Source organism: Lathyrus oleraceus, chromosome 6 (assembly GCF_024323335.1).
Source record: "Lathyrus oleraceus cultivar Zhongwan6 chromosome 6, CAAS_Psat_ZW6_1.0, whole genome shotgun sequence".
Taxonomy (NCBI): Eukaryota; Viridiplantae; Streptophyta; class Magnoliopsida; order Fabales; family Fabaceae; genus Lathyrus; species Lathyrus oleraceus.
Window position 1 is genome coordinate 386,755,731 of NC_066584.1, and position 14,740 is coordinate 386,770,470.

The window sequence follows — 14,740 nt, forward strand, 5'->3', positions numbered from 1 at the left end:
AAACTATTTTCGGACGCGTTTATAGGTTTAGGATCCGGTTGGCCGAGCATTTGCTGGAAACCCTTTTAAGTTAAAAGTTTCCAATCAAAATCACTTTTCAACTGAGCCTTAGAGGTAATTATATAAAAAAAGATTTTTCACTTTAACGTAATATGTGATCGGTGCAACATGAGCAGCTGGTAAAGATTAGAGGTTAGGTCCGGTTCCGATTATACTAACACCACGATTCCTTTTTAATTAACTTTTTTTCAAGGAAGAAAATATTTCCCTATAAGTAATTCTATTTAGAAACAATAGGAGTAATGTTTAATCGATGTGAATTACATTCCCGTATTATTTTCTCTGAATTTATCTTCACTATTTTTAATTCATGTGCACTTTATACAGCTGTTTGATTATCCTTAGATAAACACCGTAATGATAGTAATCGATAGATTGACATTGGTCTCTATGGGATCGATAATCTTTTATATTACTCTGACATATTCCGTATACTTGCAAAAAGCATGCATCAAGTTTTTGGCGTCGTTGCCAGGGACCAATTACACCGTCTAGATTAAGGCACCCCTTTTTTCCGGTCAATGCGAAGAACTCGCAGTATCGGAAATTTAGTAGATCCAATAGAAGAACCCGAAAGATACGCTCGCACTCGTCTTTTTCTCTAAAAGATTATAAGAGCAATGGCTGAAGAACAAAACAAAAGACCTCTTAAAACTTAACCATGCCTTCTAACGAAGAACCTCATTCTAGTTTTGTAAACCCAACTATTCCAGCTAATAACTTTGAATTAAAACCCTTTTTGTTGCAAATAGTGCAACAAAACCAGTTTGTTGGTCTCCCTACTAAGAACCCGAACCAACATTTAAAAGTTTTCATCCAATTAGCAGATACCTTAAAAACCAATGATGCTTCTCCTTAGGCCATATGTCTAAGACTATTTCCCTTTTCCCTCAGAGATAGAGCACGATCATGGTTAGATTCTCTTCCAGCAAATTCAATAACCACTTGGAATGACCTAAAGAAAGTATTCCTTGCTAGAAACTTTCCACCGAGTAACACCGATGTCCTACGAAACCAAATAACTAGATTCACTCAAAAAGATGGCGAATCACTTTTCGACGCTTGGGAGAGATATAAAGAACTATTAAGAGCTTTTCCACACCATGGTTTAGAGTAATGGCTTATTATTCATACATTTTATAACGAACTTATCTATAACACAAATATGACCACCGACACTGCCGCAAGTGGTACGCTGATGAACAAACCATACCCTGAAGCCTGCGCTCTCATTGAAGATATGGCATAAAACCATTACCAATGGGGAGCGGAACGAGCATCAGTAGAAAAGAATGAAACCAAAGGAGGTATTTATGAAGTTAGTTGCCTAGACCATATGAATTCCAAAATGGACGCCATAGCCAAAAAAGTCGAAAGTTTATCTATTAACCATACAACTACCGTAGATGTAGTTTAACCCGGATGTGAAATCTATGGAACCCAAGGAAACATTGTAAGAACAAAAATTGTTCTACAACAGATTCCATGATTTTGATGATAACAAAGGATGAAACCAAAAATGGCACCCTAACGAAAAGTTTCTAAGTGTGTAGGGTTCTAAGGAAAGAAGGAAGAGATCTGATGACGTCATCAGATACAGAATCATATCAGATACAAATCATCAGAAGATCAGAAGCATCTGAAGTAGAAACACGCTCAAGAAGTAGAAACAGCAGAATATCAGAAGCACCTGAAGAAGAAGTGCACTCTAGAAGTTCTAACTCTGAACAACGGTATATCATTCCAGAAGCTCTCAGAGTCATCTAAAGACATCATCAGAACTCCTTAAGATAAACATCAGAAGCTCTGAATCAACACAGCAAGATTCCAAGATTCCCAGAGTCACGCAGACTTTGATAGTAGGTTTCCTAATTCAGAAAGAGTAACGTTAACTTCAAATTCAAATGGAAAGGAACTATATTTGGAAAGAAGTTATTCGGGGAGACAAAGTTGTTTTGGCAAGAAACAACAGAAGTTATGGCATTAATTCCTATTCAAGACAAATTATCTGCCATCAATTTCAACGGTCCTTTCACTCCTATATAAAGGACAACAATCAACATTGAGAGGCGCGCAAGTATACACTGAAACATTCTCTCTCTCTCTCTCAATATTTCACAAAGCTTTTGCTTAGAACGTGAAACACTTTTGTTTTTACTGTTGTAATATTTGCTTATCTTAGAAGCCTCTAGATTACATTGTCTTTTATCTATTGCTTTAATTCCTCAAGTGACTCTGCGCAGTCTGTATACTTGAGAGGACTAAGAGATCCTTCTCTTAGACGTTGGTTGTAAACAATCTTTCAAGATTAGTGGATTAAGTCCTTGTTGAAGGCGAAATCACCTTGGCCGGGTGGACTGGAGTAGCTTTGTGTTATAAGCGAACCAGTATAAATTCCTTGTGTGGTCTTTATTTTGAAAAAGCGCTTATTTTCCAAACAATTCAAACCCCCCTTTCTTATTTTTCTCACCTTCAATTGGTATCATAGCTTCGGCTCTGTTATTGATTTTCTAATCAAACACTTAACAGTGTAGAGAGATCCAGAACGAGAAAAACTATGGCCCACACAAATGAAAGAGACAGTTACAATGCTAAGCCTCCTGTCTTTGATGGAGAGAAATTCGACTACTGGAAAGATAGAATTGAAAGTTTCTTTCTGGGTTATGATGCTGACCTCTGGGACATTGTCACAGATGGATACACACCTCCAGTCTCAGAAAATGGAGTTGAAGTTCCCAGAAGTAAGATGTCAGAAGATCAGAAGCGTGTCTTTAAAAATCATCACAAGGCCAGAACCATACTTCTCAATGCTATATCTTACAACGAGTATGAAAAGATCACCAACAGAGAAACAGCCAAAGACATCCTTGACTCTCTGAAGATGACTCATGAAGTAAACTCTCAGGTCAAAGAGACAAAGGCTCTGGCGCTTATCCAGAAATATGAAGCTTTCAAAATGGAAGATGACGAAGCCATAGAGGTAATGTTCTCTAGATTCCAAACTATTATTGCAGGTCTCAAGGTTCTAGACAAAGGATACACAACTGCAGACCACGTCAAAAAGATAGTCAGAAGTTTGCCAAAGAAGTGGAGACCCATGGTCACTGCCCTGAAGCTGTCAAAGGATCTGAACAATATCAGTCTTGAAGAGCTTGTCAGTTCCCTCAGAAGCCATGAGATAGAACTAGAGGAAGATGAGCCTCAGAAAAAGAACAAGTCTGTAGCATTAAAGTCCAGATCTGAAAGACGCAAATCTGACAGAACCAAAGCCTTCCAGGCAGAAACTGAAGATGCTGATGACTCTGAACCAGAAGATTCTGATGATGAAGAAGAATTGTCCCTCCTGACCAGAAGAGTTAAACAACTCTGGAAGAAGAGGAACAACAACTTCAGAAGACCAAGACCCAGAGGGGATCGATCAGAATCAACCTCAAAAGGTAAAACTAACAAAGATATTACTTGTTATGAATGTAAAGAAACAGGTCACTATAAGAATGAATGCCCCAAGCTAAAGAAAGACAATCCCAGAAAAGAAAGTTTCAAGAAAAATACCTTCAGGACAAAGAAAGGACTAATGGCTACCTGGGATGATAGTGAATCTGGTTCATCAGAATCTGACTCTGATGAACAGGCCAATGTGGCATTTATGGCTACCACGTCCAGAAGCAGCTCAGATGAAGAATCTGAAGAGGTATTTTCTGAACTCTCTCGATCTGATCTAGAATCATGTTTGTCAGAAACTCTTAGCTCATATCAGAAATTAAAACAAAAGTTTAAAAATATAAAAGGCTGTCTTAAAGCAAAATTTGAAGAATGTGGCAAGCTTGAGATGACAATTCTAGCACGTGAAGATAAAATCAGATCTTTAACATTAGAAAGAGATGGAGCAAAAAGAAAATGTTTAGAATTGGAAGAAGCGTTATCTCAAGCTCCACAGACTTCAAATACAATAATTTATAAATACGAAGAAGCCTTTCAAGAATTTCTGAAAAATGGGATAGGTAGGAGTGTCATGGCATCCATGATTTATGGAGTCAGTCAGAACAATAAAAAGGGAATTGGGTATGATCCTAAGGAAGATAAAACTTCTACTGGTGACCAACTTAAATCTCCTTTTTCATATCACTATACGCACACACAAGAACAAAAATTTGAAAATGCTAGAAAACCCAAAGTTATAAGAAACTCTGGGAAAACTAATCAGAAAGGACCCAAGAGACTCTGGGTACCAAAAGATAAGATTGTTTATGTTGCAGATATCCTATGCAGCAAAGTTCAGACACCAGTCATGGTACCTGGACTCTGGATGCTCGCGACACATGACGGGAAGAAATTCTATGTTCCAAAGCCTGGAACTTAAAGACGCTGGATTCGTAGGCTTCGGAGGAGATCAGAAAGGAAGGATCAGAGGCTCCGGAACTATTGGTAATGGTACTCTTCCCTCTATATCTGATGTTCTTTACGTAGAAGGATTAATGCATAATTTGTTATCCATAAGTCAATTAAGTGATAACGGTTATGACGTGATCTTTAATCAAAAAACATGTAAAGCCATAAATCAAAACAATGGTTCAGTCCTATTCACAGGCAAGAGGAAAAACAACATTTATAAAATCAATCTTTCTGATTTAAAAGAACAAAATGTTAAATGTCTGATGTCTGTTCACGAAGAGCAATGGGTGTGGCATAGACGCTTGGGCCACATTAGCATGAGGAAACTTTCTCAGCTAAATAAACTCGAGTTAGTCAGAGGCCTACCTAAACTGAAGTTCTCTTCAGATGCTCTATGTGAGGCATGTCAGAAAGGAAAATTTTCAAAACGTCTTTCAAAAAGAAAAATGTTGTTTCTACCACTAAGCCTCTGGAACTTCTCCACATTGACTTATTTGGTCCTGTGAAAACAGCATCAGTCAATGGAAAGAAGTATGGACTAGTCATTGTTGATGATTACAGTCGCTGGACATGGGTGAAATTCCTAAAGCACAAGAGTGAGTCTCACTCTGTATTCACTAGTTTCTGCTCCAAAGTGCAAAAAGAATTTGACTCTAAGATTATCAGAGTCAGAAGTGATCATGGTGGGGAATTTGAAAATAAATCCTTTGAGGAATTATTTGACTCTAATGGAATATCCCATGATTTCTCCTGCCCTAGAACTCCACAACAAAATGGAGTTGTAGAGAGGAAGAATAGGACACTCCAAGAGATGGCCAGAACTATGATAAATGAAACTAATATGGCAAAGCACTTTTGGGCCGAAGCTGTAAATACAGCGTGTTACATTCAGAATAGAATCTCCATAAGACCTATTATGGATAAGACTCCCTATGAACTGTGTAAAGGAAGGAAACCAAACATTTCATATTTTCATCCATTTGGATGCTCTTGCTTTATTTTAAACACTAAAGAACATCTGAACAAGTTTGATTCCAAAGCACAGAAAGGTATTATGTTAGGATACTCAGAACGCTCTAAAGGCTACAGAGTATACAACACAGAAACCAAAATTGTGGAAGAATCAATTCGCGTCAGATTTGACGATAAGCTTGACCCTGAAAAGTCAAAGCTAGTTGAAAATTTTGGAGATTTAGAAATCACTCTTGCAGGATCTGATAAAGCTCCAGAAGCAACTGCCTCTCAGAACTCTGAGGAAATCAAATTCCCAGAAATCCCAAAGAAAGCTAAAATTCGTATCAACGTATCTGAAGATTTGATTCTGGGCAACAAGGACGAACCTGTCAGAACCAGATCTACCTTTAGGACCTCTGAAGATACTCCTCTGGGACTAGTGTCTCTGATCGAGCCTACGTCCTGTGATGAAGCACTTCAAGATAACGACTGGGTTTCAGCCATGCAAGAAGAATTAGATCAATTCACAAAGAATGATGTCTGGGATCTTGTTCCTAAGCCCAGAGGCACTCATGTTATTGGAACCAGATGGGTATTCAGAAACAAGCTGAATGAGAAAGGAGAAGTCGTCAGAAACAAAGCTCGACTGGTAGCTCAAGGTTACAGTCAACAAGAAGGTATTGACTACAATGAAACCTTTGCTCCAGTCGCAAGGTTAGAATCTATTCGTCTTCTTGTCTCTTTTTCTATAAACCACTCTATCAAATTATATCAAATGGATGTCAAGAGCGCATTCCTTAATGGTTATATATCAGAAGAAGTGTATGTCAACCAACCTCCAGGTTTTGAAAATCCAAAATTTCCAAAACATGTCTTTTAAACTTAAAAAATCTTTATATGGACTTAAACAAGCTCCCAGAGCTTGGTATGAACGTTTAAGCAATTTTCTTCTGGAACACAATTTTATCAGAGGAAAAGTTGACTCCACACTCTTTTGTAAAAACCTTAACAATGATCTCATGATATGCCAGATATACGTTGATGATATTATTTTTGGTTCAGCTAACGCCTCTGTTTGTCAAGAATTCTCTGAGTTAATGCAGGCAGAATTTGAAATGAGCTTAATGCAAGAACTAAAGTTCTTTCTGGGAATTCAAATTAATCAAACTTCAGAAATCACGTACGTTCATCAAAGCAAATACATTAAAGATGTTCTGAAGAAATTCGACATGGCTGACTGCAACTCTACAAAAATTCCCATGCATCCAACATGCATTCTTGAAAAGGAAGAAGTAAGCAAAAAGGTTTGTCAGAAGCTCTATCGAGGTATGATAGGCTCTCTTCTCTATCTAACTGCTACTCGACCTGATATTCTCTTTAGTGTCTGTCTCTGTGCCAGATTCCAATCAGATCCTAGAGAAACTCACTTAACAGCAGTTAAGAGAATTCTCAAATATCTGAAAGGAACTCCTAACCTGGGCCTGATGTATGAGAAAACATCAGAGTATAGACTTTCGGGTTAATGTGATGCAGATTATGCAGGAGATAGACTGGAACGAAAAAGCACATCTGGAAATTACCAGCTCCTAGGAAACAATCTGATATCCTGGGCCAGCAAGAGACACTCAACCATCGCTCTATCTACTGCAGAAGCAGAATACATCTCAGCATCACTGTGCACAACTCAGATGCTCTGGATGAAGAATCAGTTAGAAGATCTGCAAATCTTCGAGAATAACATTCCTATCTTCTGTGATAACACTGCTGCCATTTGTCTAAGTAAGAATCCCGTTCTACACTCCAGAGCTAAGCACATTGAAATAAAACATCATTTTATCAGAGACTATGTTCAGAAAGGGATAGTAACATTGAAGTTCATTGATACAGATCATCAATGGGCAGATATATTTACTAAGCCTTTAGCTGAAGATAGATTTCTTTTTATCTTAGAAAATCTGAACATGCAAAATTTCCCTGAATAAACTGTGCCTCTGAAGATGTAAAATGAGACCCTGACATAAACAAATGAGCTTCTGTCTCTGACTCTGATACTTCTACCAAGTTAAGAAGATATCTGAGATAGAAATCTCCAGGAACCAATCCTTTGGTATTCCTAAAGATCAGATACATCAAACCACGTGGAGCACTTAGCGTCTAACCTTGGAACTTCTAGACAGTTGTCCAGAAGAAATTCAAAGGCCAGACGTTTGAGATCTCCTCGAGTAGTGTGCATACTGTTGGGATTAGACATTCATTAATGAGCCATAATCATTCTTCCCCCAAGCGTGCTAACTTGGTTTTCGTGCTAACGCTGAATTGTGTGTCGTTTTGCATGTGTTTTTGTTTAGGGTATTTAAACACTCCTCTCACACTTCACACACTTTTCACTCTCACTCACTCTCAAACCTATTCTCTGAAGCATTTCTGCAAGCAGTTCTTCTTCAACTCATCTTCATCAACAATGGATGCTCAACAACAACAAGTTTTCAACTTTTCTCAGCAAATGGAATCAAGCACCACAGCCCAAAGCACAAACACTTCCACTCCAACAGTTACAGGCGTATCCATTACTCCAGTGTACAAGGAACCCCATGTTCTTGATCGTGAGCCTCATATTAACCTGGCAACTCCCTTTGAGGGACTGGAAGTTTTATGTGAATCACTGGTAGACTTCAACAACATGAAGAGAAACGGAGTAGATCTTACTGAAGAACTTCGTCAACAAGGTTGGGAAAACTACTTTCAACGGCTTTATGGCCCTGTTTACCCATACCTCATCAAAGAATTCTGGAGATTTGCTGACGCTGATGACCATTTCATCGTCTCCTACGTGTTGGGGGTCAAGATAGTGATTACTGAAAAGTCAATTGCTTCTTTGCTAAACATGGAGAAAACTGGAGGAAGAAGGATCTACGACATCAACCCTAGATCAAGGTACATTGCTCAAGTAATCAATCCCACCATCTTCAAACACAACACTGAAGGCAATCCATCAAAGAACAAAGAACTTCATCAGAACCTCAGAGTATGGCTCAAGATCATTCTGGGAACCATTCATCACCGCCCATCATCAAACTCCTCTGACTACATCAATACAGATCAGAAGTGCATTCTGTATTGCATTCACAAGGGTTTGAAGCTCTGCCTCCCAGCACTACTCTTCAAGTATCTCAGAGACTGTACGGGAGACCAGAAACAACATGAAACCCAGAACCTACATCCCTTTGGGAAGACTTCTGTCTAATGTTCTGATCGAAAATGGGCTTGTAGATCATCTGGAGAAGAACAAACTTATGGAAGATCTGGCGATAGATACTGGAAAGCCTCTTAACTCCAGAAATATGAAGAGCATGGGAATTCTGAAGAAGATTCAAGTCAAACCCACGCTGGACACCTCCTGGGACGCCTTGAAAGATCAGAGGAAGCTGCCACATGGTCTTGCAAGGTTCTACAAGAATGAACCCAGAGAAGCAATCCTTCACTACATGCAGCGTCTGAAGGATGAAGGAGTTGACATCTCTGACTTCAGACTGGATGATTGTCTAGATTCAGAAGAAGACTTCGTCAAGTACAAAAGAGGTCCCTCTGAAAAGAAGTCTTCAAAGGCAAAGAAAGCAAGGCTAGGAGAAACTTCTGAAACAAGATCTCCAGCGCCTCTGCAAGTAACTACTGGTAAGTCTGCTCCCTCTATTCCCTCTGAACCTCATGTGGCTTCCTCTAATCCTCTCCCAGCACCTATATACACCACCTCTGAAACCCCACCTTCTACAACCAGAACCTCACAACCCTTACCAAAATTCAATCTTGCCCATACCTCTTTACCACGTTCTGAAGCTGAAGAACTCAATCAAACCACCTCTTCATCTTCAGCCCCAGAATCACCTCCCTATCTTATCCTCTCCTCTGACCCAGAACCTTCTGACCCCGCTTCTCCCACTTTAGCTCACCTTTATTCTCTAAACCGAAACTCATAACAACCACAACAACCTCCACCTGAACCTGAAGTCACTTCACCACCCCCAGAACAAACAACCAACAACCCTTCTGAAGCTCAACCCTCTGACATCACCCCCCAAAACACTTCCGCTGAACCTGAACCTCTAACTTTAAACTTAAACCCTCCAAACTCTCCACCCCAAACATCTGAACCCGAACCTGAACACTCCATGCCTACCCTTGAGGAAGCCATAATGTTGTTCGCAGGGGCTTCAGTACAGAAGGTCAAGTCTCTGACCATTAACTCTGGCATCAGTGATGATCCTGACTCTGTAAGGACACACTGGAACAGAGTCATTGGCTGGATGACTTCTGAAGCTTTCAAGCTGAAGCACATCTCTGAGCAAGTCAGAAACGACTTCATTAGAGATGTTGAGGCAAGACTACAGGAAAAACTTGCCAGAGAAGCTGAAGAAGAAGCAAGAAGACAAGAAGAAGAAAGAGCTCGACAAGCAGAAATCCAAAGGGCAAAGGAAGCTGAAGCCAAAGCTCTGGCCGATGTTGCTGCTGCCGCTGAAGCTGAAGCACAAGCTGCTGCTGAAGCTGAAGCGAAGGCCGCTGCTGAAGCACAGAGTGCTCTGACTCAGGGGGAGTCCTCCACTGTTCTCCCTATGGTTCTCCAGACACTTGAAGAACTTAAGAAAGACCAGAAGGAACTCCGTGCCAGAATGGATAAACAGGATACCGTCAACGACAATATTCAAAACATGCTGGCTCAACTGCTTCAGAGAATGCCTCCGCCTCCCAACCCTTAGGCACTTAGGATTCTTTTTGTTTGTTGCCTTGTTTTCCTTGTTCTGTTGTTTGCTTGTTTGTTTTCTTGCCGTTGTCTCTATTGCTCTATTAATATAATATCTTTTTGATTATTTTGTTCATGTCTTTTTGATTCTGACAAAAAGGGGGAGAAATCAAATATAGCTCTGATGAAATATTGCCTAATACCTTAAGCACTCTGCAACATACTTTTTTCTTAAAAATAAATTCATCTAACATTGGACTTAAGAAATTGCAGATAGCTCTGATAAATTCATCTGGTAAGAACTTCTGAACTCCCTAGCTCATCTCAGGGGGAGCTCCTGATCTGATATTTCCTGTTTCATCTGCTATTTAAAGTTTGTTTTGTCATCATCAAAAAGGGGGAGATTGTAAGAACAAAAATTGTTCTACAACAGATTCCATGATTTTGATGATAACAAAGGATGAAACCAAAAATGGCACCCTAACGAAAAGTTTCTAAGTGTGCAGGGTTCTAAGGAAAGAAGGAAGAGATCTGATGACGTCATCAGATACAGAATCATATCAGATACAAATCATCAGAAGATCAGAAGCATCTGAAGTAGAAACACGCTCAAGAAGTAGAAACAGCAGAATATCAGAAGCATCTGAAGAAGAAGTGCACTCTAGAAGTTCTGACTCTGAACAACGGTATATCATTCCAGAAGCTCTCAGCGTCATCTAAAGACATCATCAGAACTCCTTAAGATAAACATCAGAAGCTCTGAATCAACACAGCAAGATTCCAAGATTCCCAGAGTCACGCAGACTTTGATAGTAGGTTTCCTAATTCAGAAAGAGTAACGTTAACTTCAAATTCAAATGGAAAGGAACTATATTTGGAAAGAAGTTATTCGGGGAGACAAAGTTGTTTTGGCAAGAAACAACAGAAGTTATGGCATTAATTCCTATTCAAGACAAATTATCTGCCATCAATTTCAACGGTCCTTTCACTCCTATATAAAGGACAACAATCAATATTGAGAGGCGCGCAAGTATACACTGAAACATTCTCTCTCTCTCTCTCAATATTTCACAAAGCTTTTGCTTAGAACGTGAAACACTTTTGTTTTTACTGTTGTAATATTTGCTTATCTTAGAAGCCTCTAGATTACATTGTCTTTTATCTATTGCTTTAATTCCTCAAGTGACTCTGCGCAGTCTGTATACTTGAGAGGACTAAGAGATCCTTCTCTTAGACGTTGATTGTAAACAATCTTTCAAGATTAGTGGATTAAGTCCTTGTTGAAGGCGAAATCACCTTGGCCGGGTGGACTGGAGTAGCTTTGTGTTATAAGCGAACCAGTATAAATTCCTTGTGTGGTCTTTATTTTGAAAAAGCGCTTATTTTCCAAACAATTCAAACCCCCCTTTCTTGTTTTTCTCACCTTCAAACATCATAGTTAAATGCAATCTTTTAGCTGAATCAAACCCAGATTAGGTCAATTATGCCCAAGGAAACCCTTATTCAAGCACTTATAACCCTGGATGGAGGAATCACCCGAACGTTTCCTATAAGAATGACAACCCTACTCAGATAAACATCGGTGCAGTAACCCAAGGATTTTTAACTTTAACATAATACACGACCGGTGCAGCGTGAGTGGCTAGTATAGATTAGAGGTTAGGTTCGGTTCTGAATACGCTAATGTGACGATTCCTTTCTAATTAACTCTTTTTCAAGGAAGAAAATATTTCCCAATAACTAATTCTATTTAGAAACAATAGGAGTATTGTTTAATCGATGTGAATTACATTCCAGTATCATTTTTTCTGAATTTATCTTCACTATTTTTAATTCCTGTGTACTATATACACCTATTTGATTAGCCTTAGATAAACACCATAATGATAGTAATCAATAGATTGACATTGGTCTATGTTGGATCGATAATATTTTATATTACTATGACGTATTCCATATACTTGCGGAAAGCACACATCATTGACCAAGTTGTTTGTTGGCATTGATAGTGGTGCTCAACATTTGTGATGGTTCTGATATTTATGGAAAGTACGAATATGTGATGTCCGCATAAATCTTGAGGTTTTTTTCGGCCAACTCTCTTATAAAGCGGTCTAGAGAGATGGAGTTTTGACGATGGTAGGTTGTTCCCTCGTGGAGGGAATTTTCTCAAGGTTTCTTAAGATCTTCAATGTAAAACACTTAGTAGAAACTGAATCGGAAAACTCTGAGGAAATTGTTCTGCAAGTGGTTCTTTTTATGCTTAGTGAATATTATCTTATGAATAACATATATTTTTGTATTTAGTTACTTATGCCTTTAGCTAGTGTGCAAAGAAAAAGTTTAAATATCTAGGCAAAGGAGTGCATTGCTGAAGTATAAGGGTGGGAAAAGCAATCAATCCTAAACTCCTTCCAAGGCCCAAAAGAATCAAGAATGGATGAAAAAATCTAAATAATCGATTAGACCTGGGGAATAATCGATTATATGTTATTTAAAATTCAAATTCAAAATTTCCTCCACATAGATCATTAACCCTTAGGTATAATCAATTATGACCTTGATCATTATGCGCTCTCATCAATCAAATCAATCTAACTTAAAGATTCAACCACTATAGTCGATTATCTCATACAATAATAGACTAATTGAAGGCTATAAAATAGATCATATTCAACAGAGAGTATTTCAATAAAGAGATCTTGCCTTCCTATTTTTTGGAGCTAAATGTCTTCAAGGATTGTGAGTTCTTCATAGTGGTTAAAGGGAAAGGTCTAAGAAACTTCATATGCTACGCATCGGCATACATTTATCCAACTCTTGTGATATGTTATGTGTCAATCTCAGATATCCAAATGGCATCATGACCTATGAAGTCATGAAGCGTCATATTTCTCTATCTCTTGGAGAGTTTGCTGAAATATGCAATCTTCCTTGCTCCGACCCTCACTACATAAAGATTTATCAAAGTAAGGGTTTTATCGTCGCCGTTAATTTCTCCTTCTTGTAAGATCTAGACTCTAGCATTACCTCAACTTTTTTATGGGCAGCATACACCCAAATATTTGGCTTTTTCCCTATGTGGTAAACCACACTCTCGTCCCTAAAAAACATAATTTGGGACAATTATCAAAATCTAATATGGTCATGACCTGGTAATTGGCCAATAGAGTCGAGACAATCTGGGCCAATGTAGTTATCCATCACATGATAATGAGAAAAATAAAAGGAGTGATGTGGGTACCATTTGGTCACTTGGTATCCAAAGTCTTGGATCATGTTGGCTTTAAAGGTGAGGACGAGGAATTCATATATAACTCTGCATGGATAGAAAATTTTGTGGTAGGGCTAATGGTAATAGAGATCAATAATGGAGTTCCATCTCGAAAGCCTTATAGATCTAGAAGAGCCCCTCGGGATGGAAAGCTCAGCATGAAACATGCCCTTAAATTTGGAGGATTTCGATTACGAGAATCCTCAGTCTCCTCCATCTAAAACTCTAATACAAAACCATCATCAAAGAGCGGAAAAAGGACCAACCAGAAAAACAACTACCTGACACGGAAGGTCGCTCAAATTTAGCTGCCATCAAGGTTGTTCATTGACGAGGATGATGAGGACTCATATTAGTCTTCAATCATTTGCTTGCTTGTTGTTTTGTTTTCCTTTGCAAAAAAAAAATCATTTTTTAATGAAGTATTTTCTGTTTTAAATGCTTGTGTGTGTTTTTATGATCTATGTGCTTGAATATATTCCATATATATATATATATATATATTATATATATATATATATATATTATATATATATATATATATATATATATATATATATATATATATTATATATATATATATATATATATATATATATATATATCACTTTTCCTTCCTTTTGGATAATTCTAAAGGGGTAGAAGTATACTTTCCATATTTGTGAAGAGGAGCTTAACCACTCCAATTTATCACCTTTGTTTTTCTTGTTTGTCCACCTCCCTGAGAGATGCTTTGTCATCATAAAAAAGGAGAAAAATGTGATCTATGTGTTTGCAGGTATGATGATTGCATCAAACTATTTACCTTTTTTATTTTTATAGTGACAACATTGTCATGGGAAGTATTCATCTATTTTGATTATCATGGTATGATGCTTGGAGATCAAGATGTCAAAGTGTATCTATAGAGGACAATGCCTTATGTGAATTAGTGTTCAGTGGAGTCAATGAAGATCTCTGACTAGGCAATCTTTCTGATGATGGTATATATCAAGAATCCTTATCAAGCCTCATTAGAAATAAGAAGTCAAGTCCCATATGAAATGTTGAATCACTGTGTAACAAGCAAGGGATCTTGAATATTCATATTTATGAAAGAGGGATCTATGATTGTAAAGGTATAGGATCATCTATAAAATTTCTAAGGTAAATCATACACAGACATAAACACACATTTAGAATGACTGTAAAGTCTTCATGCTCATATAAAATCACTCGAAATGTTTTACACAAGTAGCTAATTAGTTACAAGCTTGAATAATCCTTTATGAGTGTACTTTACACTAGATAATTGATTACCACATTAGGGTTAATCTATTATCTTT

The 14,740-nt window shown here is 38.1% G+C and overlaps 1 non-coding gene across 1 annotated transcript; it reads right to left on the reverse strand.

Moving 5' to 3' along the window:
- Positions 1-1,063: 1,063 nt before the first annotated feature.
- LOC127099386 (small nucleolar RNA R71) lies at positions 1,064-1,169 on the reverse strand. Its single transcript, XR_007793892.1, has one exon. It is a non-coding gene; the product is annotated as a small nucleolar RNA R71 (small nucleolar RNA).
- Between the last annotated feature and the right edge of the window lie 13,571 nt (positions 1,170-14,740).